Source organism: Monodon monoceros, unplaced genomic scaffold (assembly GCF_005190385.1).
Source record: "Monodon monoceros isolate NGI ecotype Baffin Bay Population unplaced genomic scaffold, NGI_Narwhal_1 Super_Scaffold_18, whole genome shotgun sequence".
Lineage (NCBI taxonomy): Eukaryota > Metazoa > Chordata > Mammalia > Artiodactyla > Monodontidae > Monodon > Monodon monoceros.
The window spans coordinates 104,518,923-104,544,159 of NW_021703774.1; the positions used below are offsets into that span (position 1 = coordinate 104,518,923).

General features: G+C 40.5%; 1 long non-coding RNA gene across 1 annotated transcript; it reads right to left on the minus strand.

The window, feature by feature from the left end:
- Positions 1 to 686: 686 nt before the first annotated feature.
- LOC114899137 lies at positions 687 to 24,916 on the minus strand. The gene is made up of 5 exons (XR_003794518.1): positions 24,756 to 24,916; positions 22,422 to 22,498; positions 4,737 to 4,880; positions 3,023 to 3,942; positions 687 to 1,800 (listed from the first exon to the last, which is right to left on the minus strand). It is a non-coding gene; the product is annotated as an uncharacterized LOC114899137 (long non-coding RNA).
- Positions 24,917 to 25,237: the final 321 nt, after the last annotated feature.

Below are 25,237 nucleotides of genomic sequence, written 5' to 3' on the forward strand. Positions count from 1 at the left end.
GAATTCACGGGGGCAATGATGAGAGGGGACAGCCCTGCAGTCCTACCTTCCAGACTGTGCTCCCTTTATAGGCCTGAGAGCAGCTGCATTAAAGTTTAATCATAATAGACTGTGTTCTATTTACATGGCCTCTTTCATCCCAAGAATTTGAGGACTTGGTGGACTTCCTCACATTTATCTTCACATCACCTGCTGAAAAGCAAGCTGGAACAGGTGTTGTCTTTCTTTTACAGGCTGGGAAACCAAGGCAGGTAAACAGGTCTTCTGTGTCCCCTGGCGAGACAGGGAGTTAAAGAAGGGAAGGCGGCATGTTTTTGTCCCTCAGAAGGAACCAGGCTAGCACACAGGAAGGACTAAAATCTGCCTTCCAGTTCAGGAGGAATCTTGATGATTAGATAGAGTATCAGTGTCAGTGAGCAGAGTGAGCAGATGGATAGAGGTATGAAATAAGAGGTTCAGGAAATGTCCCATCTCAGGGCGTGGAGAAAAGGTCTCCTTGACCAGTAGATGTTGAAAATTCCACACAGAGTCCTTTCTCTATGTTATTGCATTGCAATCTCAAAACCCCCGTGTAAAGTGTCAATATCTCTAGAGGCACACTACAGTACGTTTAGCCGCTCTCAGACAATAGCATTGCAACAGTAATTAATTTATGAAATTTATCTTTAATTATATTGTTAGCTGAATCCTGACTCTCAATAGAGCTAGGAGCCAGGCAAAATACGTTTTGATGGAAGGAAGGAGTTATCAGTTATGCTCTGCAAACTCAAGTCCTTTTTGCAAAGAAGCTATATATTAATTAATTCAATTATTTAACTAGAAAAATTGGTCCAGACTATTTCTGATGGAAGCAGAATAAGGCAGGGAGAGAATAATAATAATCCTGGTTCGAGTCTTGCCTGGCCATCCACCAGCTATACAACAGCAGGCAGTTCAGCCTCGCTAAGCCTCCACTTCTCCTGTGTTACGTAAGAACAATCATGTGTGATCTCAGTTTGGATTCCCCCAAGGGCAAATCTTGAGTCAAGAATGGGGAGCAAGTTTGGGTGGTAATCCCTGGGACCACTGGAGAAGTGAGATGGGAGGGGGGGAGAATCAGTCCAAGTGGCTTCAGTGAGGGGTTCCCACTGTGGTCACTGCTTTCAACCCCTGTGAGGACCCTTTGGGACACTGTGGGAACTTGCTTCAGAATTGTCCCAGCAAAGGGAAAGGAAGCTGGGGGGATTTATACAGGAATTCCCATTCTTCCAAGGTTGAGGGTTGTTCCTGGGCCAAGGATTCATGGGTACTTCCCGCTTAGCCCCCAACTAGGCTGAGGATCTTCCCATGAGGCCAGAGCATATGTCAGGCAGAGAGACACCGCCACCACGCAGGAGACCAGACTGCCCGCAGGAGGCTTCCTGGGGTGGAGCAAGGAGATGGAGATGGGCACCAACGGTGTCTGTCACACACAGAGCCGCTTCATACAGCTGCTGAAGAAAGTCATGGAGGATAATGTGAATGTGATTCTTAGCATAACATCAGGCACATGAGAAAGAGCCAACGTCAGTCGCTGTGATTGTCATTATTGCTACTTTTTTTTTTTTAATGAAGGTGGACCTAAGCTTACTGTCACAGCAGAGGGTTCAGGGAGCCACGAGAGAGCCAGAAGCCCCTGGGTAGGTCTGAGAACAGAAGCCATAAGAATTCAGAAGAGTGAAAATAGTACAACCGTGAGGGTGTCAAAGGCAACCTTCATGTCCTTCCGAGTTCTGCCTCCTTGATCCTGGGGGACACTGGTGGGTCAGCTTAGCCAGATCTCTAAAGAGAACCAGAGAAGAAAAATAAGTCTGCATGTCCTTGCTACCAGCCTTCCAAGGTAGAAGCACACCTGGCAGTGGAAAATCCCAACCCCCTGGCTGGGACAAGAACTATCTGACTGCAGAAGGAAGCGCAGTAAATATCTCTGGTTTAACCTGGGCTACATGACAGCTTCTCTGAAGTTTTACTTCAACTTGAGGCCCAATTCAACTGGCATGAATCCCCACAAATTAACTCCCAGGGAAAACACAGCCATTTGAGAAGAGAACTGACACCTTTTGCAAAAGAGCAGAACCTTCAGTCCGGTACATGCAGGATGACTGTCTTCGACTGAGGTGAGATATAATAGATCCAGGTGAACCCCCATCGACAGGCACAGCGGCCTCGATAGCTGAATCCATCACCATTCCCCCTGTGCAGTGTTGTGCTTCTACCCACCTTGTATATGGAACACGGCTCACAAAAGGAAACCGTTTTGTTTGGCAGGTGGAAAATCATTTCAATTGTGCTATTTTTCTGTTTACTCGAATAAATACAAAGATGCTTTTCTTTCCCGCAAAGGATTGTTATTGCTATTTGAATCTATGTTGCTTCCAAAACAAACATCTTACTTTTAGTTCAGAGAAGAGCATTCTATTCCACAGAGGAGTGATATTCTTTAGAAGGCTGGTGGGAAACTTGTAGAATATTGAAAGGATAAGACTAATTCCAGAATAAACAACCTGGAAACTTTGTTTTCTGACCTCTAATAACTATGAACGGTCCCTCCCATAGGATGTACTATGGGAGTGACTGGAACATGAAGGATTGGCCTATAGGACAAAGCCAAGGGTGGTCCAGTCCCTCTCTAAATCCACAACTGATCTTACAAGACTATTCTCAGAGCTGTCTGTCTCTCTTTCTCTCTGCCTATACAGAGCCCTGTCTTCCCCTATAAGCCCACTTCTGCTTCCAGTTGTGTTCTGTGGAAATCTCACTCCCTCTCTGATGAGCAGGTGCTTACTGAGACCTGGACCAGATCTTAAATTACAATGAGTCTCATGGAAAAATTACTGGATTCACTTGTGGCTTCCTTCTACCATCCCACCATTCAAGTCCCAACTCCTGCAGGGAGCCGTATCTACCAGCTGTCTGTGTCATTGCCTGGCCAAATCTCTCTAGGATTTCTTTTAGTCTGATTTTGTTTTTATCCTTCCAATCCATGAAATGGATGCTAACTTACATAAGAAAAGTCGATAAGTAAATATGCTCTTGTTATTGACCAGCCTCTCTCTCTTTTGTCTCTTTTAGGAGTCAACATGATTATCATCCTCTTCAAAACAAGTGACAATTGGGCTTCCCTGGTGGCGCAGTGGTTGAGAGTCCGCCGGCCGATGCAGGGGACACGGGTTCATGTCCCGGTCCGGGAAGATCCCACATGCCGCGGAGCGGCTGGGCCCGTGAACCATGGCCGCTGAGCCTGCGCGTCCGGAACCTGTGCTCCGCAACGGGAGAGGCCACAACAGTGAGAGGCCCGCGTACCGCAAAACAAACAAAAAAAGTGACAATTAATGAGTGTATTATCCTGTGCCATTCTCCAAACGCAATGAGGGCAATAGCATTATCCCCATTTTAAACAGGAGGAATCTGGAACTTGGAAAGTTAAGTAACTGACCAAACCATTGTACAGCTAGACAGGGCAGCACTGTCAGATTTAACCCAAGAATCTGCATAGTTTGTGTTTTAAACCACCACGTACTTCTGCCTTCCACCATCTGATTAGGCTGTGGAGTCCTGGGGGACCATCTACAATAGCACATATGCAGATCTTCTATTAATAAAGGCTGAAACCTTAATATCTTCCACGTGTGGTGCCCCATACATTTACACAGCCCCTTCCACATGCATTCTCTTATTGAATTTGAATGGTAACAATCACGATAGGGATCAGTCAGGCACAAGTCTGCTTTCTCTGCTTAAAATAGAAAACTTGAAATTCAACATTCCCTATCCACAAGAACAGCCAATAAGTGACATCTACTTAGCTTCGTTCTTTTTTTTCCTCTCCCGTCAGGGTACAGGCTTCTATCACACATCGTATCCCTCTTGTTCGTTTTGCCGCTATAGAAGCAGAATGTTGTTTCCTCTAAGAAAAGCGTTCCCCTGATGGGAGTGACACGCCCGTATTAATGGAGGAATAAAAGTCTCACGATTGAAACCTAGTTAGAACCTGCAGAATTTATAACTCAGCAGCAAAAATTTTCTCTTTGCAGAAAACTGGGACATAATCAAGTCTTTCAATGGAGGGCAGAAAAGGGAAATCACAGAAAATCAATTCAGTATTTTTGAGGTGTGGAATGGAGATAAAGGAAATGTTCTCTCAACGATTTTGTGGGCAGAGAGATATGATAATTGTTTTCCTCTTTAAGGCCAGGACTTCTCCTCAGTTCATGGTGTGACCTTGCTGTGTCTTTCTGTGGTCTGATCCTGTTTCCCCCAGTAACTTTAAGAATATAATCACATACTGGTAAAGAGCTCAGTGCAAACACTGAATGACTTGGATCACCATCACAACACTGCCACTCATTAGTGTTCTGACCTAAAGCAAGTTCTTTAATAGACTTTCAAAGTCCATTTCCCCATCTGTAAAATGGGGATAATAAATCTGCCTCAAAAGATTGTTGTCGAATTAAATAAGAATCCAAAGCACTTAACATGACTGATAGAAAGTCTTTAGCAAACTAGAGCTACTAATACATGCTATATTCTTTTTTAAAAATCATTTTAAAAGTCCTGTTTTGCTCAGTCTATTAAGTATCCTGTAGTCTAGTGATGACAAATACTAATAAAGATGGTAAGTTATAGCAGTTGGGGTAAATGATACACTTGATACACTGTGACATAATAAAAGGACATCCAGATCTCAATGTCTTAGCACAATCAAGTTTTTTTCTCACCAATGGCAAGTCCAAAGTGGGGTTTCCTGGTCAGACACACTCCTGGGTTGTCCTTCTTCAGGTGGTGACTCGGGGACCCAGCCATCTACTGCCAAGGGGCTTCCTCCATCTCTCTTGTGTCTTCCAGTTGTTGGTTTTCAGCCACTTAAGGGAAGAGGGAGAGAGGCTAGAAGTCCATGTGACATGTTCTATGGTCACCTACATCCTGGTCTGTAGTCCTTAGTCACGTGACCCCTATCTAGACACACAGGGCTGGGAAATGCTGCTTAGCTGGGTGCCCAGGAAGGAGGGGAGAAGCAGATATGGGTTAACATTGCCAGAAAGGATCAGGAGAATCATTTCACTTTTAATTTTGATACAAGTAGGACTTATTTTTTGGAGGCATGTATGAAGAAGAGATTATATTAGTCACTTTACATTAGAAACATTTCATCAGAAAACAAAACTTCATGGATCAGAGGCCAAATTGCAAAGGGGATAGAAGTGTGATTTTGATCTTCTCCTGACTTATCTCTCCTCTGCTCCCCCTTCTTAATCAGTGTCTTTCTCTGTCTTCTACCCTCCCAGACCCCCACCATAGGGCTCCATATAATGTTTCATATTTCAGACAGTGATGTCCGTTAAAATATGCCTTATTTCCTCAGAGCCATATTGTCTGATAGGTGACAGCTAATTAATCTGATAAAGTAATTCACGCAGCTAGAATAACGATGATTGTGGGAATTGTGTTACTAGGCCCAAGTAACCTGTACTTTTAATAGGTTCCTTCCAGCCAGAGACAATGGATTAACCCAAACAAATTGGTCTAATGGTAAGAACTGTTCAAATGTGAGAATCTTAGTCATGATGGCAGCTCAAAGAGGACACATGTAGCAGGAGCTGCTCTGATAGAAACCTTGGACACCTTAACTTTGTTCCCTTTTACTTAACACTTGTCTTAACTAGGCTGGTGAATTATGTAACTGTAAAACTATTTTTTAAATTAAATTAAATTTTTTATTTTATATTGGAGTATAGTTGATTTACAATGTTGTGTTAGTTTCAGGTGTACAGCAAAGTGATTCAGTAATATATACACATATATCCACTCTTTTTCAGGTTCTTTTCCTATATAGGTTATTACAGAATATTGAGTATAGTTCCCTGTGCTATACAGTAGGTCCTTCTTGCTTATCTATTTTATATACAGTAGTATGTATATGTTAATCCCAAACTCCTAATTTATCCCTCCCCCCCCAGTCTTTCCCCTTTGGTAACCACAAGTTTGTTCTTGAAGTCTGAATCTGTTTCTGTTTTGTAAATAAGTTCATTTGTAACATTTTTTTTTTTAGATTCCACATGTATGTGATATCATATGATATTTGTCTCTCTGACTTATTTCACTTAGTATGATAATCTCTAGGTCCATGTTTCTGCACATGGGATTATTTCATTCTCTTTATGGCTAAGTAATATTCCATTGTGTATAGGTACCACATCTTCTTTATCCATTCCTCTGTCAATGGACATTTAGGTTGCTTCCATGTCTTAGCTATTGTAAATAGTGCTGCTATGAACATTGAGGTGCATGTATCTTTTCAAATTATGGTTTTCTCCAGATATATGCCCAGGAGTGGGATTGCTAGATCATATGGTAGAATGTTTTGATACTAGGCTGAATCATTTAGTTGGAAAGGCTTCTTAGAAAAGCACTACATATTTAGGAAAGAATTTTCTGTAGCTACACAAGATTCCTTATATCACGCCCTTTCCTTTCTAAATATGGAAATCCAGCTCCCTGGAAGAGTAGCAAAAGTCAATGACTCCATGGAGGTCATAGCCATCATCATAATTGTGTTCAGGAATTAAAATCCCTCACTGACTCTTGATTGGGAAGAATCACATTATGTCCACTTCTTCCTGAACCCAGGGTATTGTGGGGATTTGGTTTTGGTTTTGGTTTTGGTTTGTTTTTCGGATATGTGCAAAAGCACAGGTTTTTGTGGTAAATGTCAATGAAGTAACCCAAGCCCCTTCAGCAGGAATTGTTTCCCTGTGAGTAGGTTCATAAATGGGCAATTTCTGGCTTCCATGCCCTGAGTGTGAAGAATAGATCTGCTCTTTCTGATGTCGTAAGGTGGGAGATGGACCTTTGCAGGCTCATTCACAGTATGAAGGCCACTCTGGAGAAGATCTACTGTCACTCCTTTAAGAAATCGGAAGCAAGGAGTGGGAGGAAAAGCAAGACTCTGAAACCGGGGTGGCTGTACACAGAACCACCCTCCTCAAGAGTGTCGAAGGACCCCAATTCCCAGGGACTGTCCCTGAGGTCGGCTCTCATATCCAGTGCCCTTTCCCTTCCTTGACACTTACTGACTGTTGAACTTTTCAGTGACCCACTGAGTTAAAGATAAACACCCCTATGCTAGAGAAGGAGACTCTTGGATACAGAAAAAGAAACAACTTTCCCAGGATCATATTGAATACAATGACTGCTCATGGGGACCTTGTCTTTCATCTCTCTAACCAGCCAGTCTTCACATCCCAGAGCTCTTATATGATTGGCTCTCAGCAGGCAGCAAAAGGCAACCTTGTTCCCACAACAGGATTAATGAAGAGGGAACACACGTTGCAGATAAATCTGAGTTCAGATCTGGCCTGGCCGTGCACTAGCCATGTGACTTTGCAAAGTCCCCTGTGGCCCCTGAGCCTCAGTCTCTTCCTCTTAGCATGGGGGTCCCGGGGGTAATTGTAAGGATCATGTTAGCTGACGTGTGTGAATGTCCGGCATCTGGAGATCATTGGCATCCAGAAGCATTAATAGCTGATGACGATACTTTAATTTTTTAAAGTTTATTAGACCCCCTCCTGGATATACTGCCCAGGCTGGGGCTGGCCTACAAGAAATAGGATACATATGTGCTCTTGATGGGCTTAAAAAGCTAGTTGGAAGGAGAGGCTATATGAAACAGCAAAAGAGTACCTTTTCAGTGTTAAATGAATGGAATATAAAATTAGTAAAATCAGAAATAAGAAGCAGCAGTAATAAGTAGAAGTGTCAGGGAAATTAAGGTAGTTTTGGGAGAGAGTTTGAGACAGACACTAGAGGAGAAGCATTTTGCCCACTCCAGGGGAAGTGGCCTGAGTAGCAACGGTGAGGCTTACATATTTAACAAGAAACTCTCAGTTAACTCAAGTGATTGACTCTTTGATGGCGGATTCCAGACTCAATTAACAAGACACTCAGATTGCCTTTTGAGAGTCGCTTCCTGATGCCCTGCAAGTTATGTTTTGCAAAGGTCTAGCTCCCTATCTGGAAGTCCGGCCCTGCCACAAAAGATCAGCTAAGGTCACAAAGGACCTTTCAGAGTGAGGCGGTGTGAAGGGTCAAATGACTTAACTTGCTCTTCCAAGGGCCCACATCATCCGAGTAAATCTCACTAAGATAAATACGCACAGCAAGTGCACAGTGTCCGGCTCTTGATCTTTTAATAGGTGTTGGCAAGACAGATGCGAACTCTCTACAATGGTCATTTCCATCCTTTGTTTCTGAGGGCTAAGCCCTACCCTTATCACTCAACAGAGGTTCCCCAGGGCAGAGTTGGCCGCTGTGTGTGCCCGCTCATGTGCACATGCTTACTCATGCGGACGTATGTCTTGAGCAAGCAGAGCATCTCAGACTTTCATGGGAACACATGTCATGGGGACATTTCATTAACATGCAAAGTCTGGTTCAATAAGTCTGAGGTGAGGCCTGAGATTCTGTATTTCTGACAGGCTCCCGGGTGATACAAGGCTGCCTCTCCAGAGGCCACATTGAGAGGAGCAATTGGATCCCGTCCAGGTGGTTTGGGGGTCATGTTTGTGAGGACTGGTGGAGAACCACTGCTCTTCCATGACCAGGGGACCCCCGAATCCCTGAGGGGTAGTCCTGTTCGGATGCACTGTTGTGCAGGCGCTCCAGGCTGCATTCCCGGGGAGGACCGCCATGGCCAGGATCGCCATGGCCAGGAGACGTCCCTTAAGTGTCTGGTAGCCTGTGACTAGAACACCTGAGACCAAAGGGACACCTATTCCCAGACCACTGAGGTGTGAGGTCATGGAAACCTCCACCATGCTCACAGGGCCCCTTCTTTGTAGAGGTCAGGAGATTCCCCCATATGCCTTAAACCTACAGACCAGGCCTGGTTCTGTCTGTGGAAACTTCCTCTGAAGGACTGAGTAGTTCCACGCAGAGTGAAATAAGGCAAGAGGGGCAGCAGGAGCTCAGAGTTCCCTCCCTTGGGGGGCTTTAAGTGCTGCTTTGAGTGATGCTGTTGGGAGGACGAGGGCAGATCATCTTAAGGCCTGCCTGTAGTCAAAAGAGAGCTTTGGAAGTGAAATGTTCCCACGGCTTTAAAGGCTCTGAGAGAGCAGTGCCTGGCTTTCCCCACGGACACAGTGGCACACTGTGATCCAACAGCTGCATGCTTCCCACTGTCGGCACGGGTCATAGTCACTGAAGGCCCCCAGGTAGTACTGCTTTTGTCGAGGACCCCCCTTCTATGCCTATAACACTGAAACTACCTGACATCGTAACCTTTATATGAATTTCTTCTAGACAGCATTTAAAAACACCCAAATCTTTCTTGACCTTTACATTTTAGCAGAGTTTTTTTTTTCTTAAATTGATGTTACAATAATTTTTTTAAGCTGTGGCATTTTTAAAGCTACTTCAAGAGGAACTTCACTTTCCCTTACCCATCCTATTTGAGACCAATCATTAATCATGAAGGGAAGGCACCAAGGACTCAAAGCCAGCTTTATTATGTTTTCATGTTTGTGACATTTTCTTTCTATCAGCTAGTGGGAAGTTCCTACACTTTTTGTTTATTATCTACAAGTTGTAGAATTTGTTTTCCAGGTTCCAGCCCTCTTCCATCTCCTTCCACACCCTCCTCTGTCATGACCCCGGCTTCTGAGAGGGCCTTTAGATTGGGGTCTGCAGAGAATGGCCAATGGATAGCATCTTAATCTTGTAAAATATGAATCCATTTTGTCTTGGGCAAAACAGACTTTTCTGCCTGTCAAGAAAACTCAGCTGTCATATTCCAATCTATTTTTTTTCCCATAAGGGCAACTCTTATAGAGGGACTGTAAAATGATGGATCCACATTTGCATAAAGGTTTAGGTCAGAGGTCACAAAAAACTGAGGCCCCTAAGGCCACTGTTCTGCCTGGCTATAGTCAGGTAGATCTGATAGCAGTGGCACCTTCTAAACCAGCGGTTCTTAACCTGGAGTTCATGGATACAGCTGTGTGCATAGTAGAATTCAGATGGCCATGAACTTGGATGGGAAAAAAATTGCATCTTTATTTTTATTAATTTCTAACTGAAATTTATCATTTTATTCAATTATGAATACAGGCAAGAAACTACTGTGGTATTGGCAAGCATGCCTTCACTGCGTCACCAATGGAAATCATGGGTGTTTTCATATCACATCACAGTTGTTGTAGATATCTTGAAAAATTGCGTATATTTACCACTACATGAAAATATGGTAGTTATTAGTTTGGCTGCTAGAACTTGTTATTTAATGCATTAATAAAGAAGCACATATATTACTATCTCATACATTTGTGCGTTTTTTAATACTTTGATAATTATATTTCTATGTAATTGGTTTCCTTTGTAATTCTATGCATTTTATGTTATGCGTTTTAAAACATTATTCTGAGAAGGGTCCATAAGTTTCACCAGATTCCAAAGGGGTTCATGGCACACACAAAAATATGGGTAAGAAGCCTGACTTAAGAGTCCCAGTTTGCCAGTGTCAAAGTGGCCATGTCATTCATTTTTGTAACATTCCTAATGCTTGTAGGAATTTGAGTTGACTTGCTTAAGTTTAGGGATATTTTTGAAGAATTTTTCTTTATATTAGGAGGTATGTGCTTAATCACAGGTGGTATCATAGTCATTTATTCATTTTATTATTCATTTATTTAAAATATCCCTAATGACCTTTTTTTAAGCTTTCTGTCAGCTACTGTGAAAGATTATCAAATGAAAAGACATTGTCCCTGCCTCCAAGATCTTGGACTCCAATAAGAAGTTTATCATTCCTATGAACTCCTTATTAAATTATAAGTGTTCTGTACTGTTATTCCCACCACTAGCAAGATCTTTCATCCTCTTCTAGAAAGTTTGAGGACTTTCATCCAATAGCCATTTATTAAGTATCAGTTGGAGGTGTGGACAAGGGAGATAGATGTCTCTAGATGACTCTCAATTTTCTAGCTTGAGTCTCCCAGTGGAGAATGCTACCTTTCAACAAGAAACAGAATGTGTGTGAGGGGAGGGAGGAGATCATGCTTCCTGGGGAAGGAGATTGTTGAGTTTTGACCTTGCTGAACTTGAGGTTGTGTGATTATAGTTGGACATGTGGATCCAAAGCTTAGAAAAAGTCTGGATTCAAAATCTAAATATGGGAACCATCAGCTGTACAGGTGGTTAGCAAAACCACTGGCAGGGATGAGATTGCTCTTTTACCATGCAAACATGCATCCTTTGAGGACTTTTATGTGGCTAAAACAATGACAGGTGTATAGTAAGTAACTTCCCAAACCTCATTCCTCCATGGAACCGTACACAGTAACTTTGGAACTATGAAATCTCTGTGCAAAACCATATTCTCAATATTAGCTTAAGACAATGCCAAGAATGCTAAAAAAACCCCAAATATATATATATATATATATATATATATATATATATACACACATACATATAGTGAGTAAAAAGAGAAACAGAAACAAATTCTATGCCCTTCTGCCCCTCCCAACTCCTACCACAGAGCTTTGCTGCAAGCAAAGGCAGACCAATAAAAACTGCTAGGAATACAGAAGAAGGACACAGGCAATGGGACCTTAAGGAAAGTTGGAGAGGACACTAGGAAGATTAAACAGAACTGAACATCCTAAAGGAGATTTCAAAGTTTGTGCCTTTGAAAGGGTAGGCAACTCCTTTAGAAACAGACACACAATTTAAGGTGGTAGACACAGTTTAAATGAGCAAGTATGATTTAATAGAACAGTCTTTCAAACACATAGCTTCTGGGAGAGAAAAAATAAAAGAGGAAAGAAAAAAAAAAGTAAGGAAAAAGAGTCCTTTAGCAATTAGGTAGTAAGGCAGAAATAAAGAAAAATGTAGGGTCCTGCAAGAAAAAATACGTCAACAAAATTAGTGGACTCACAATCCTCCTCCACCACCAAAACAAACAAAACCTCCTAAAGTAGTTGAACTTTAATAGATCAACAGTGAAGAGTGCCTTTTAACCAAGACCATGTAAAACATTCCAGTATCACAAAAAGTAAAATCAGGACAATAAAATCCAAAAAGGACTATTGCAGAATGAATTTACACACAAATCAACTGAGAAAAATCCAACCACCCTCTTCCAAAAAAAAAAAGATAAAAAACAAAACAAAAATAAATCATGAAGCAGAAGGAAACTTTACGTTTACATTCCAAATCAAATTAAATATATCATAACAAGGATTTAAGGATATGAAAAAAACACTTTAAATTATAAGTTCAAACACTGAGAACAGAAATGGACAAAAAAGGTAGGAATGAAAAAATAGTTGATTGAACTCAGGAAAGAAATGGAAGATAAAAAGATGATATTGTCTCATAAATAAAGAGGAAATTACAGTGTCCAAGAGGAAATAGACTCAAATGAAAATTTAATAAGGGACATTGAAGAAAGACAGGAAAACAACCAAGAGAATGAAATGACACAAAGGAAGATATAAAGAGGATCAGATAAAAATAGTGGAAATAGAAGACAGTTAAAGAAGGAATAATATTTGTACTACTGGAATCATAAAGAAGAAAAGGAAAACAAATGAAATGCAACTAGTCTTTAAAATTATAATCCAAAAAATTTTTCCAGAAAGAGAAAAAGGCATGAATCTTGGTTGAAAAGGTTTAGTAGGTATCTGAGAAAATTAACCAAGAATGATCAAAACTGAGACATATGCCTATAAAACTGTTAGATTTCAAAGACAAAGATAAGATCTTCAAGACCTCTGGACAAAAAGAATAAATACTGTTTTCAAAACTTTTTTTTGCAAAATTAATAATGTCAAGAGAGTTTGGCATCAAAACCAACATACAAAGAAGGCAACAGTGGAGTACTATTTTTTTTAAGTTTAAGGAAAGAAATTGTGAACAAAGGATTTCATACACAGTCAAGCTGTCCTTCAAATATCAAATTTCAGTATACAAGAACTTATGGAATTCTGTATCCATAGATTGTTCTTAAAGACTCTATGAAAGAATGAGCTGCATCCAACAAAATCATATCAGTCCTTCAACAAAAGGACTGATAGGGAACATTTTAAAATATATAAATGTACATATAACACTAATACAAAGGCTGGGATGAGGGTGAAAGACTAACAGCTGTTGAAAGTAGTTCTCTTATTGCACTATTTCTACTATTTCACAGAGTAGAAATAATGCAATAAAAAATAGGAGAAGGGAAAAAGAAGTGGATATGCTTACATTGCCATGTGGGCATTAAGTGAATTTTAAAGAATCAAAATCCTGATTTGGGGAAAAATTTAACAAAATAAGTAAACCACTAGATAGGGAAAATATACAAATATACAAAAGAAAAAAGAAATGAAAATAACAACCATTGAAACGAAAAAAAAAATTAATCAAAAGAGACTGAGTTGCAGACCTCTATGCAAATAAATTGAAAAACCCAAACAAAATGGATAACTTCTAGAGAAATACATATTGACCTCATAAGAGTTAGAAAGTTTAAATATATGAATTTCCATATAATAAATAAAGAAATGTACTAAGGAACTCCCCCACAAAAAAAAAATCAACTAGCACAGATAATTTTACAGGGAAATTATACCAAACCTTTAAACACTAGGTAGTCCTAATGCTCTATAAATTACTACACAACATTGAAAATCAAAGAAAACTTTTTAATCCTTTTTAGCATGCAAATATAATACTTATACCTAAACAGATAAAGACAATACAAAGAAAGAAAACTACAGAACAACAACACTCACTAACATTTCAAAGCCACTTCTACATTTTTAGGTATTTGGTACAACAGCACATCACTTCCCAGTATCAAAATCTGCAACAGTTTTCTATGGTCACTATAACAAATTACCACAAATGTGGTGGCTGACAACAACAGGAATTTATTTTCTCATAGTTCTGGAAGTGAGAAGTCTGAAATTACAGTGTTGGGAGGGCCATGTGCCCTCCACAGTTTCTGGGAAAATGTGTTCCTTGCCTATTCCAGCTTCTGGTAGCCACCAGCATCCCTTAGCCTGTGACCACATCACTCTAATCTCTGCCTCCGTCTTCACATCACCTCCTCCACTACATAAGTATCTAATCTCACTCTACCTCTCTCTTATAAGCACATTTGTGATGGCATTTAGGGCCCACTTGGATAATGTAGGATAATTTCCTCATCTGAAGATCCTTAATTTAATCATATCTGCAACAACTTTATCATATAAAGTAGCATTTACACGTTCCAGGGATTAGGACCTGATGGCCATTATTCAGGCTACTACACATAATAATGTCTACAGGAGAAAAATGATATGACTATTTCCATAGATGCTGAGAAAGCATTTGACTAAGTTCAACACACATTCATGATAAAACTACTCCAGTATATAAGAATTGACAGATACTTCTTGAAATGATGAATAGTTCTAAAGTCAGTATCATATTTAATGGAGAAACACTAGAGCCATTTCCACTATGATCAGGAACACAAATGCCTATGATCTCTACTACTATTTGCACTATTAGCCAATGCAATTAGACCAGAGAAATCAAATAGAGGCATAAGAATGATTAAAGAAGAAGGAAAACTATATTTGCAGATGATATGATAATATACCTGGAAAACTCCAGAGAGTCAATAATAAAACTAACCCAAACAATGAAAGAATTTATTGAAGTAGTGGGATGTAAAATTAACATATAAAAATCGATACCCTTCATACAAACAAACAATAAATAGGAGAAATAATGGTAAAGAAAACCCATTTACAACAGCATCAAAATGCAGTATGTACTTATGACTAATTTAACAAGTGTGCAAACCTACAAAAGGAAAAAAATTTAAATACCCCTGAATTACACTAATAAAGCCTGGGACAAATGGAAAGACATCCCCTTTCTTAAATAGGATTATAGCATTATAAAAATATCAGTTCTCCCTAAGTTAATTTATAAATTTATTACAATTCTAGTAAAATACACCTGCAAGCTATTTTCTGGAGTTAGACAATTTGATACTAAAGTTCAAATGGAAAAAAGAAAAAAACATGCAAAAGTAGGTTGAAAAACACTAAAAAAATAATAATAACTGTGTATGGTGACTAGTCTTACCAGAAATTAAAACATTCTATAAAGCCTTGATAATTAAAATGGTGTGGAACATGAATAGACAAATAGGCTAGAATAGAACAGTTCAGAAATAGCCCCCAATACATATGGAAATTTAGTATATGACAAAAGTGGCATCTCAAATCACTGGGGTAGAGATGAATTTTTTAATAAATAGTCTGAAACAAGCAGGTAGTCATTTGGAAAAGTTAAAATAGATCTATATCTCACATCATATAGTAGATAAACTCAAAGTGGATTAGGGACCTAAATATAAAAACTGAAACAGGACAGTATAAAGGAAAACACAGCTAAATTATTCTGTTCTTTAATCTTGGGAAGAAAAAGGCTTTCTAACTATGGTTTAAAATCAGAGACCAAAGAAAAAAATTGATAAATTTGACTGCATACAAATTAAAAATTTTTGCCTGACAAAAAGCACCATAAACAAAGTCACAGGACAGCTGACAAATAGCAAGAAAATATTTGTAACACATACTAGAAAAAAAGGCTAATATTCCTTACATATAAAGAAATCTTAATTATTAAGGGACAAAAGACAAAAATCCTGATAGAAGAATGAGGAGAAATTCACACACACACAAAGATTAAAATGGCCTTTGAACATGTGAAAAACTGCTCAAACTCACTCATACTTAAACAAATCCATGTCTCTCATCTAACAGATTGGTGAAAAATTTAAAATATGGGAATACTTTCTATTAGTTAAGCTTATTGGTGGAGGTATGGGGAAACAGACACTTCCAAACTTTCCTGGTGGGAATGCAAACTGGTACAGCCCTTCTGGAGGAACATTTGGCAATGTCTAACAAAACTGCATACGCATTTTCTTTCTGACCTAGCAACCCCACTTCTAGGGAACGTATCTCCAACAATGCAAAAGCACATACATTTGAATTTATTCATTGCCTCATTGTTTGTAATTGCAAAACACTGGAAACTATTTAATTGCCCATATGTGGAAGAGTGCTTGAATAAACTGGTATAGCCATACAATGGAGTACTATGCAACTGTATAAAAGAATGAGCAAAACATCTAAAACTGATGTGGGGTGCTTCCTACAACATATAGTAAGTGAAAAGAAGCAAATCCTCAAAGAGTATATCTCCTTTTCTTAGGTGTCTGCTATTTCATGCAAAAGAAATTCAAGAAGGATAAAGAGAATTTGAATAAACTCAAAGTACCTGCCTCAAAATACTTATCAATACAAAGGGAAACATAGTAATTTTATTATGGCGAAACCAGCAGGAGCCACCTTAACCAAGTGATCGAGGTAAATATCACCAATAATAAGATATATCAGTATCATGAATCCCTTGATATGATGTGCTGAAAAGGGACACAATATCATTTCTGTGGCATTCTTGCAAAAACTGCATAACCTTACCCCAATCATGAGAAAACATTACACAAAGCTAAATTAAAGAATATTTTACAAAATTACTGATCACTGGTCTTCAAAAAGAGCCAGTCATAAAGGACAAGGAAGGACTGAGGAACTGTGACAGATTGGAGGCGAAATGCAGTGTGAGGTCCTGGAGAGGATCCTGGAACCAGAAAATGCTATTTGTAGGAAAATCTGTGAATTTCTAATGAAGCCTGTAGTTTAGTTAATATTATTGTGCTAATTTTAATCTCCTAGTCTTGATAAGTATAATGGTGATAAGAAATATTAACATAAGTAGAAGCAGAGTAAGGGATATAAAGGAACACTTTATAGTGTTTTTTCAACATTTTCTAAGTCTAAAATTAGTTTAAACTAAAATGTTTTAAAGCCCAAATAAATAAATAAATGGATCTCTGAACTTCTATTAAGGGTTTTCTGGAAACCTCCACCTTTTCACAACTCTCCTATAAAAGTTTCAAAACGTTTCGGAAACCACATACGATTAATCTTAAACTCACAATGATCAGAAGGGCAGTCTCACACGTTGCAAATTAGTGAAGGGAGAAAACTAGAAGGGGCACGAGACGAAATGGAGCATGTGAGGGAGAGATTTGTAAATGACCTCTTTTGTGTTGCTAAATTTACTCCTAACCTGGAATGGGCTACAACCATCACAAGGACACAAAACTCATCAGGTAAATTCAAGGACTTTTTAAGAATGCATCTAACCACCTCCTGTCCAAAACATTCAAGCTTAACCTTTCTCCTGAAAATGCAATCTGCTCTTTCCACCCCTCCCACATACCAGACTCTGAGACCTAGATTGTCACACGAGCAGAACCATCCCCTTGTTCTGATTGAATAGGTTCTTGTCGTTACATTATCAGCTTGAGATCCTAGGGGTATATGGAGATATGCCTATTCATTGCTGAGAGAATTCACACACAATTTCTGTCCTTCACATAACTTTGTCCTTAAAAGCTATTTTTGGAATTCATTTCAATTATGTTTTCCCAACAACCATATTAGGAGATGACTGTTGTTTCTTCATATTAGAAGAAAAAAAAATGAGGCAAAGATCTCAAAACAATTAATTGAGGTGCTCACAATAAGAAACATAATGATAACGATAACACCAGATTTAAAGTCTCCAGCCTCTGAACCCTCTTTTTGTCTAGAAAACTGTGCTGCTCTGGCACATGTGTACATGGACCTAATGACCAGAGGAAATCCAGCTGACAGGGCTCTGTCACTCCATTCACAATACAGTGATGTGCTTTGCATTGCTTTATACTTTTCAAAGCCCTTTTCACATATTTTATTTAATTTGATCCTCAAACCTCATTGTCACATAGGTAGAATAGAAATTTCCTTTTGATAAAGATGTTATGGTCTGAATGTTTGGTGTCCCCCAAAAATCCATATGCTGAAATCCTAACCCCTAAGCTGATGGTATCAGGGAGCTGGCCTTGGGAGGTGATTAGGTCATGAGGGTGGAGGTCTTGTGAACAAGATTAGTGCCCTTATAAAAGAGGTTCCTGAAAGATCCTCCCTTCCCTTCCACCACACATGGACACAGTCATAAGCTGAGAAATCTATAACCCAGAAGACAGCCTTCACCCAACCATGCTGGTTCCCAGATCTCAGACTTCCAGCCTCCAGAACTTAAAGTGAATTTCTGTTGCTTACAAGCTACCCAGTCTGTGGTATTTTGTTACAGCAGCCTGAACAAAGACAAGTAACACCATACCATTCAATAACACTTTAAACCATATAAGGCTCCTTTATGTGCATAACCTTATTTAAGTCCCACTAAAGGAAAAAGTGTGAGGTAATATTACCCACATTTTCAATGACAACTGAGGCTCAGAGGTGGACTAACCCAAAGTCACTCAGGTAGATTTAAGAAGACACCTGAACAGTCTTCCGACTCAGAGCGCAGTAATTTCCCCCCATTCTGCCATAGCTGCATACCCAAATGAGGAGAAATCATACGTTTCTAACTGTGACTCCAAAAATGAGTCCGTGAGTGACTTCCTCCCAGAAGGGGATCTAACGGGGTCATTCTGCTTAGCCACTTAGCCACACGGCTATTCCCGTGGGAGAAGCAGAAATAGAACATGGTCACAAGTCATGCTAGCAGGAGCAACACCTGATCAGGGGTCAGGCTAGGAATCGGGCAGTTATCTCTATGGATATCTGTGGTCCACTTAGGAACCATTCCAAGGACTCCAGGAAAGCCAGATAGGATGTACATTAATTCACTAATTAAAAGTCAGAAAGAATCATGAGGTATTTGAGGTAGGAGCCGATTAGGCTTAGGGAGGCTCCTATTACATAAAAGGTTGTATTGAGCCAGCTCCCTCCGCTTTACCTCCTGCCCTAGTATCTCTTAAAGATATGGGGGTTCCCCCTGCATGACTCAGGAGAACTGGGTTTCTTAAACAACAGGACTCCAGAGTCACGCTTAACCCTCGAGCATGCTGCTGCGTTCCATGATATTGCAGAGCCTGACCACGGGTTTATAATAGAAAAAAAAGAACCAAGAAACTGAAGAGGGAAGGGCTGCAGAGGTGAGTCGGTGCCCAGAGAATGGAGTTCCTCCTGGATCCTGGCTATGCTGAGGATGGGGCCCGGTGGAAAATTCTGGCCACCCCTGTAACAGCCCCATAGCTCAGTTGGACAAAGCTCACTAATCTGGCAGCTGTCACTTTACTTATAGTCACGTAAGCAAAATGATTGGTCCTATTGACAGCAGCCTGGACTCCAAGAGTCACACAGGTGTCACGGTCCTGGGCAGGGAGAGCTTCTCCCATCCTCCCTATGGCTTCTGCAATGCAAGTTTCAAGGCCTTTTCCTCCAGGGCTGAGGGGATTTGTGTTCGCCTCTGTTTTTATAGGGTTGTGTTTGGGGGAAACTTTCATGTGTGGAAAGCAGCATTCTAATAAATAGTGGTGTGCAGAGCTGTGCAGAGTCCTGAAGCTGAAGGTCACGAGGAAGAAACCCAAACCAGTAAACTCGGAGATGTTTTGTCCTGAACTTGTAAATCCAAACAATCTCCCAGTTATGAAATGGAAAGTTTGTGGGGAAAAACAAATGCCTTGGTTATTACAGCGTTACTACATTCATAAAATATATTTCATGGAGGGGGGGTGGGAGTTTACACAGGGGGTAATGAGATTTTTGCCTTATACATTATTTATAACCGCTTAATCCAGGTACTGTGGGTTATTTTTTTATTCCTTCTTTTTCACAGCTACAAAACACTTCAGTATTTCTAATTTATTTCTGCTTACAATACAGATGTTCTCAATTGTGTTTCTAACTACATTTCAACCATTATGATCGCGTTTATTTGTTTGTGTCAGCACACAAGCAGGGGTTGAATGTGCAATACACAATAGTGAGGCTTCGAGAAGCCTGTAAGAGGCCTCTTGTGCTTTAGTTATCAACAAATTAAAGCAGCTTGGCGGCACTAGCTTTATCATCAGTGGTTTTCATCTCCGGATAATTCGCCTGCAGTTGGGTAAGCAGCGCGACAGCCCTCTCTTGGTGCAGAAAGGTTGCACGCCTTAAAACAGCACTTTTCGAGATGACCATTTGGAAGGAACATTTGGAGAACATTTGGGTTATGTCCTCTAACTGAATTTCCAAGCTGTTGGTAACGGGCTAAAGAAAACGCAGTCTGTACTGAATCCTAAGAAAGCAAGAGTGTAAGAGCCTTGAAGGTCATGTGTAAATATTGACATTTTAATTTTATTTAGCATACCAAAGTGGAGCCCTCCAGTTGCTTATCTTGCCATAAAAACCCACCCATCTGCACTGCCCCGCAGATTGTCGGGGAAGATCTGATCTGAGCAGCCGTGGGCACTCCTCCCTGCCTTTGTTAACAAGGCTGAGTTTTGTTTGTGCAAAATCTGAGTCAGAGGGGTGTTCCTCCCCTCTCATCTCCACCGCGGACCGATGCACCTGATTAGATAACAGAAATCTGTGGGCTGAATGTTCATGTAGGGACAGGAAAGCCAAGAGGCAAACACACTCAGGGAAAACAGCCGCCTGCTCGCTCACAGAGTCAAGTCAGGTGTCCAAAACCAAAGTTACTCGAGGAACCAATAACTGGCTAATTTGGCCGGAACACCCTCTTGTGTGTCCTCAGAAGCAGCATGAGGAATAAATGCCAACGTGTCCTCAGGCTTTGTATCCTTCTCACAATCCAGGACTCCACCTGCAGAGCTTAATTTAAACAGGGCCGAATTCTGAAGGTGAGGTACAAGTGATAGCTTGGTCTTCCCACCAACAACAGTGGTTAGGGCTCCCCACACACTTAGCAAGTTCGCCAAGATGCTTGAGTGTTAGCCGACAATGGCATTGCTTTCCTACACCAGAGCCAAGAGCCCTGCTTATGTAGAACAGCCTGGCAGTTTGATAAGATGCCTGAGGCTCCCATCTCCCTACAGCGAGGTCACTAGAATCATTTTCCTCCTGAGACATAGTGAATGGAAATGCAGGTCCGGCAGATACAAGGAGCCAGTGAGTGAAACATGGAGGAACCAGGGCCACCTCAAGTGGCCTTTGGCCTAAAAGTTTTCTTCTAAGTGGAAAGAAGAAAATTGAATGCGGGAACAAAATGATCTCTGAATGCTTCATAACTCAGGCTCTGACTTACTCAAAAAGGGGGACATGATATTAAAGACCAACACTATTTTCTGCCCTCTGCATTTGAGCTTTGAAGGGTGCTCCTCAAACATTCCTGATCTAGGGCTTCCCTGGTGGCGCAGTGGTTGAGAGTCCTCCTGCCGATGCAGGGGACACGGGTTCGTGCCCCGGTCCGGGAGGATCCCACATGCCGCGGAGCGGCTGGGCCCACGAGCCATGGCCACTGAGCTGCGCATCTGGAGCCTGTGCTCCGCAACGAGAATGGCCACAACAGTGAGAGGCCCGCGTACCGCAAAAAAAAAAAGAAAAAAAAAATTCCTGATCTAGCCTCTGTGCCCAAATCAATGTCATGATTTACAATTCACACTATAGTTGAAATATTAACCGTCCTTCCTTACTCTAGCCTTGTTAAGTCCTGGCCTGCACAGCTACTGAAATAGTGCAATATATTAAAGCACTCTCAAAGATATGTTGTTTGTTTTGTTTTGTTTTTAAGCAGTACTGAGTGGGCGGAGTCAGTCCCATTCAAAATTCCCAAGCGGGCAAAATGTGTGTCAGTTGGCCCCTTCCTCCTTTGTCTGTGCTTTCCCCTCACCTACTTAGCAAACCTTCCTTTCATTCCCAGTGATGAACTTCCAAGTTCCTTCTAGCTCAGCTAGTTCCTTTCAGTCACTGGAAGACAAAGCTAATAACTACCTTAATGTATTTGCCTGCAGAAAGTAATCTTTTGTTTTGCAAAAACCAAGAGAATTTTCATTTTAAGGGAAACAAAGAAAGCTGAAGGAATGACTCTTTGGAGGTAGAATGTCAGAGACATGATGCTTGGATAAAATATAACTTGGGGCAGAGGAGTATACCCTCAGCATCCCTAAAGTGGATGAAACAGTCAAGTCAGTACCCATCAGGCAGACCTGCTAAATTTCAAGACGGAGACTACCCACCACATTCCCACTGTGATGTTTTAAGCATGGTGTATAGTAAGCTCTACCTACCTACTCAGAACTTAATACTAATTAGTTCTAATTAATCTTATACCTGATTCCTAAATAACTGAACTAAATTAACAGAGTCTAGTTATTCCGGTTATTCTCAAGGCCCTATGGAACAGTGGTTTTAAAAATTCCAGAAATGAATAAAGAAGGCATTGGAGTTGCTCTGAAACATCTAAGTCAGAGTAGCACAATTCATTGTTTTTATACAGAATTTGATTACCTGGTTAGCCCTGATTTGTTTCAGTCTAAAACCTATGATGCTTTCTTTTCAGTTTGTTCTCCTCCACATACTTGAACCTGTAGAGGTGGGAGGGGAGACAAAGAAGACTTGTTTTATTTGAGCTTGTGAAAATAATGGCTGTTATCAAGTTCAATGTCATAAGTTTTCCTCCACAAGAAGGAACAGTATACTTCCTGGTGAGCGATAGTTCTTTAGTACATAGAAATGGTTCCTAATTCTCAGCAGATAGAGCACTTGAGGAAACAGGGGCACTCTCCTAAATCACAAAGAATAACGTGATGGTCAGTATGATTGACTGTTGTAAGCTTTCATAGCTTCTTTCACGCTGAGATCCTGAAATATGGGAAAAGAACAGTGCCGGCTGGCCAGGGGAAGCCATTGCTGGGAAAAGGAGCATAAACATCCCCAAATATCCTGGTTTTCCCAGGATAACCATCATTTTCAACATTATTCTGAAAAGTAATAAGGTAATAAGAATAGGAAATTTAGGCTATGTTTACTGGATTCATAAAACATTCCCCTCAAAAGGGGGACATTTTTAATTTTTCATGAAGTTTGAAATCTACAATGGTCTGGCATCATTTCCAGGCATACAGAAGGAATTCATTTTTATCTTCATCTGAATTAGTGTATCCCAAACAGTGCGCACATCAGAAGCGCCTGGGAATTATGTGGGGTTTGGGGTTTTTGTTTATTTATTTGCTTGTTTGTTTGGCTTCATAATGTATTTTACTACCCCACCATAAATCTACACTGAAATTGAATTTTGTAATCTGTGTCAAAGAAATATATTCTTAGAATGATTCCCCAAGGAACTTCTGAGACTGACCCCCTAATTCAACAACACTAATATCAACACTTTAACCTTACCTTTGAATGCTGTGATGACCAATTTTCAGATTTAAAACCCACACCTTCTAAATTTGGTGCATGGGGACAAGGAAAGGAGAGAGTGTTTAAGCACTAAAGACAATGTTGACAAAAGTGAACACAAGGTTAAGGAATTTAGAACCCAGTATAAAAGGAGCAAAGAACTCTTTCTTCCCATGTCTTCTTTCACTGTGCTCTCTCGATTTTTCTCACAGTATGGCTCCCAGGCCCTCTCCCAATACCTACTCTGTAAGGCTTTTATCCCATGGCCCTTTTACCCTCTCCCCCTGCACATTTGCTTAGTTGATCTTCCCCATCTCCTTGACTCCAACCCCATATATATTTGATTCATGTATTAGTCTGCTCAGGCTGCCATAGCAAGGTACCACAAACTGGGTGGCTTAAACCACAGACATTTATATTCTCACAGTTCTGGAGGCTAGAAGCCTGAGATAAGATGTTGTCAGGGTTGGTTTCCTCTGGGGCCTGTCTCCTTGGCTTGTAGATGGCCATCTTCTCCCTGGGTCTTCACATGGTCTTCTTTCTGTGTGTCTCTGTGTCCTAATTTCTTCTTATTATTAAGACACCATCCATATTGGAATAGGGCTTACCCCAATAACCTCATTTTAATTTATTGCCTCTTTCAAGACATTATCTACAAACACAATCACATTCTGAAGTTAGGGGTCAGGACTTAAAGATGTGAACTTTGGGGACATAGAATTCAGCCCATAACAGCTCTGAATCATCTAACTCTAGACCTACATAATGACTGGCTCGTGTGTTTGAAAATCTCTCACATGAAAACAAGGGACAAGACCTCTGTATTCCTTAAGAGATCAAAACAAGGACCAATGTGTGGAAGATAAAGGTTGAAAGTCTCAGCCCACATAAAGAATTACGTGACAATGAAAGGAATCTAGTTATTAGGGGCTGCAGCCCCTGACAGCGTGTCCCCATCACCAGAAGGGCATGGCAGAGACTGGATGGACCCCTGTTGCTCAGGAAAATCTAGCAGGAGCCTATAAGGTCCCTTTTCCTTCTTTAATAAGATGACTTTAATGAGGAAAATGAGCTCACATGGATTAAATCAAGATGATCAAAATAAAGCAGTAGAAAATCCAAAAAGCCTATGCCTAGATGTGTCTGTAAACATAACATAATCAGATATGAGGAGAAAGGTTCTTTGGAACTCTTAGATTCATCCTTTCCCTGGGGTAATATCACGCAAATAAGGTAAGAGTGTGAACCATTTCAAAAGTAGTGAGGCCTCAGGTAACACGCGGAAGGCTAGAGCAACTCAGAAATGTCTTTCCCAAGAGAAAATGATCATTCAGCACGTGGATGTCCATGGCAACTTAAATGGAGATTTTCCCACAGAAATCACAAAGATCAGAACCCAGGTGATCTGACACAACAACTCTGCTCTAAGCATCAACTTACAAGGTATGTGCACGAAAGCCATTCAGGAGGCCGTTGGGTGGCATGAGTCAGCATCAGCAGGCCAGTGGTTGGAAGACCCTGACTCCAGGACCCATCCTTCCATATGTAAGTCCACTGACCTATGGTAAGGCCTTGTCTTCTTTGAACCTCAATGTCTTAATCTGTAAAATAAGAATAATATTACCGATCCTCACAGCAAGTTGTGAGAATTGATGTAATCATATAATTTATGAATTTAACTATGCAATTTAATTCAACTTAACTGTAGAACATTATTCAAATATATGGTATTAATATCATTGCTTTTCTTCTTGCCCAAGGTCACTGCCTATACTGTGTGCTATAAATGCAAGTCATCTTCCTCTTAGATGGAACATGAGAGGTTTCTAGGGACACTCTTTGACAGCACAACTCATTTGGAAAGATGCAGACTTCCTAGACACAGTGGAGAAAATAATCCAGGAGAGGCATTCCTATCCCAA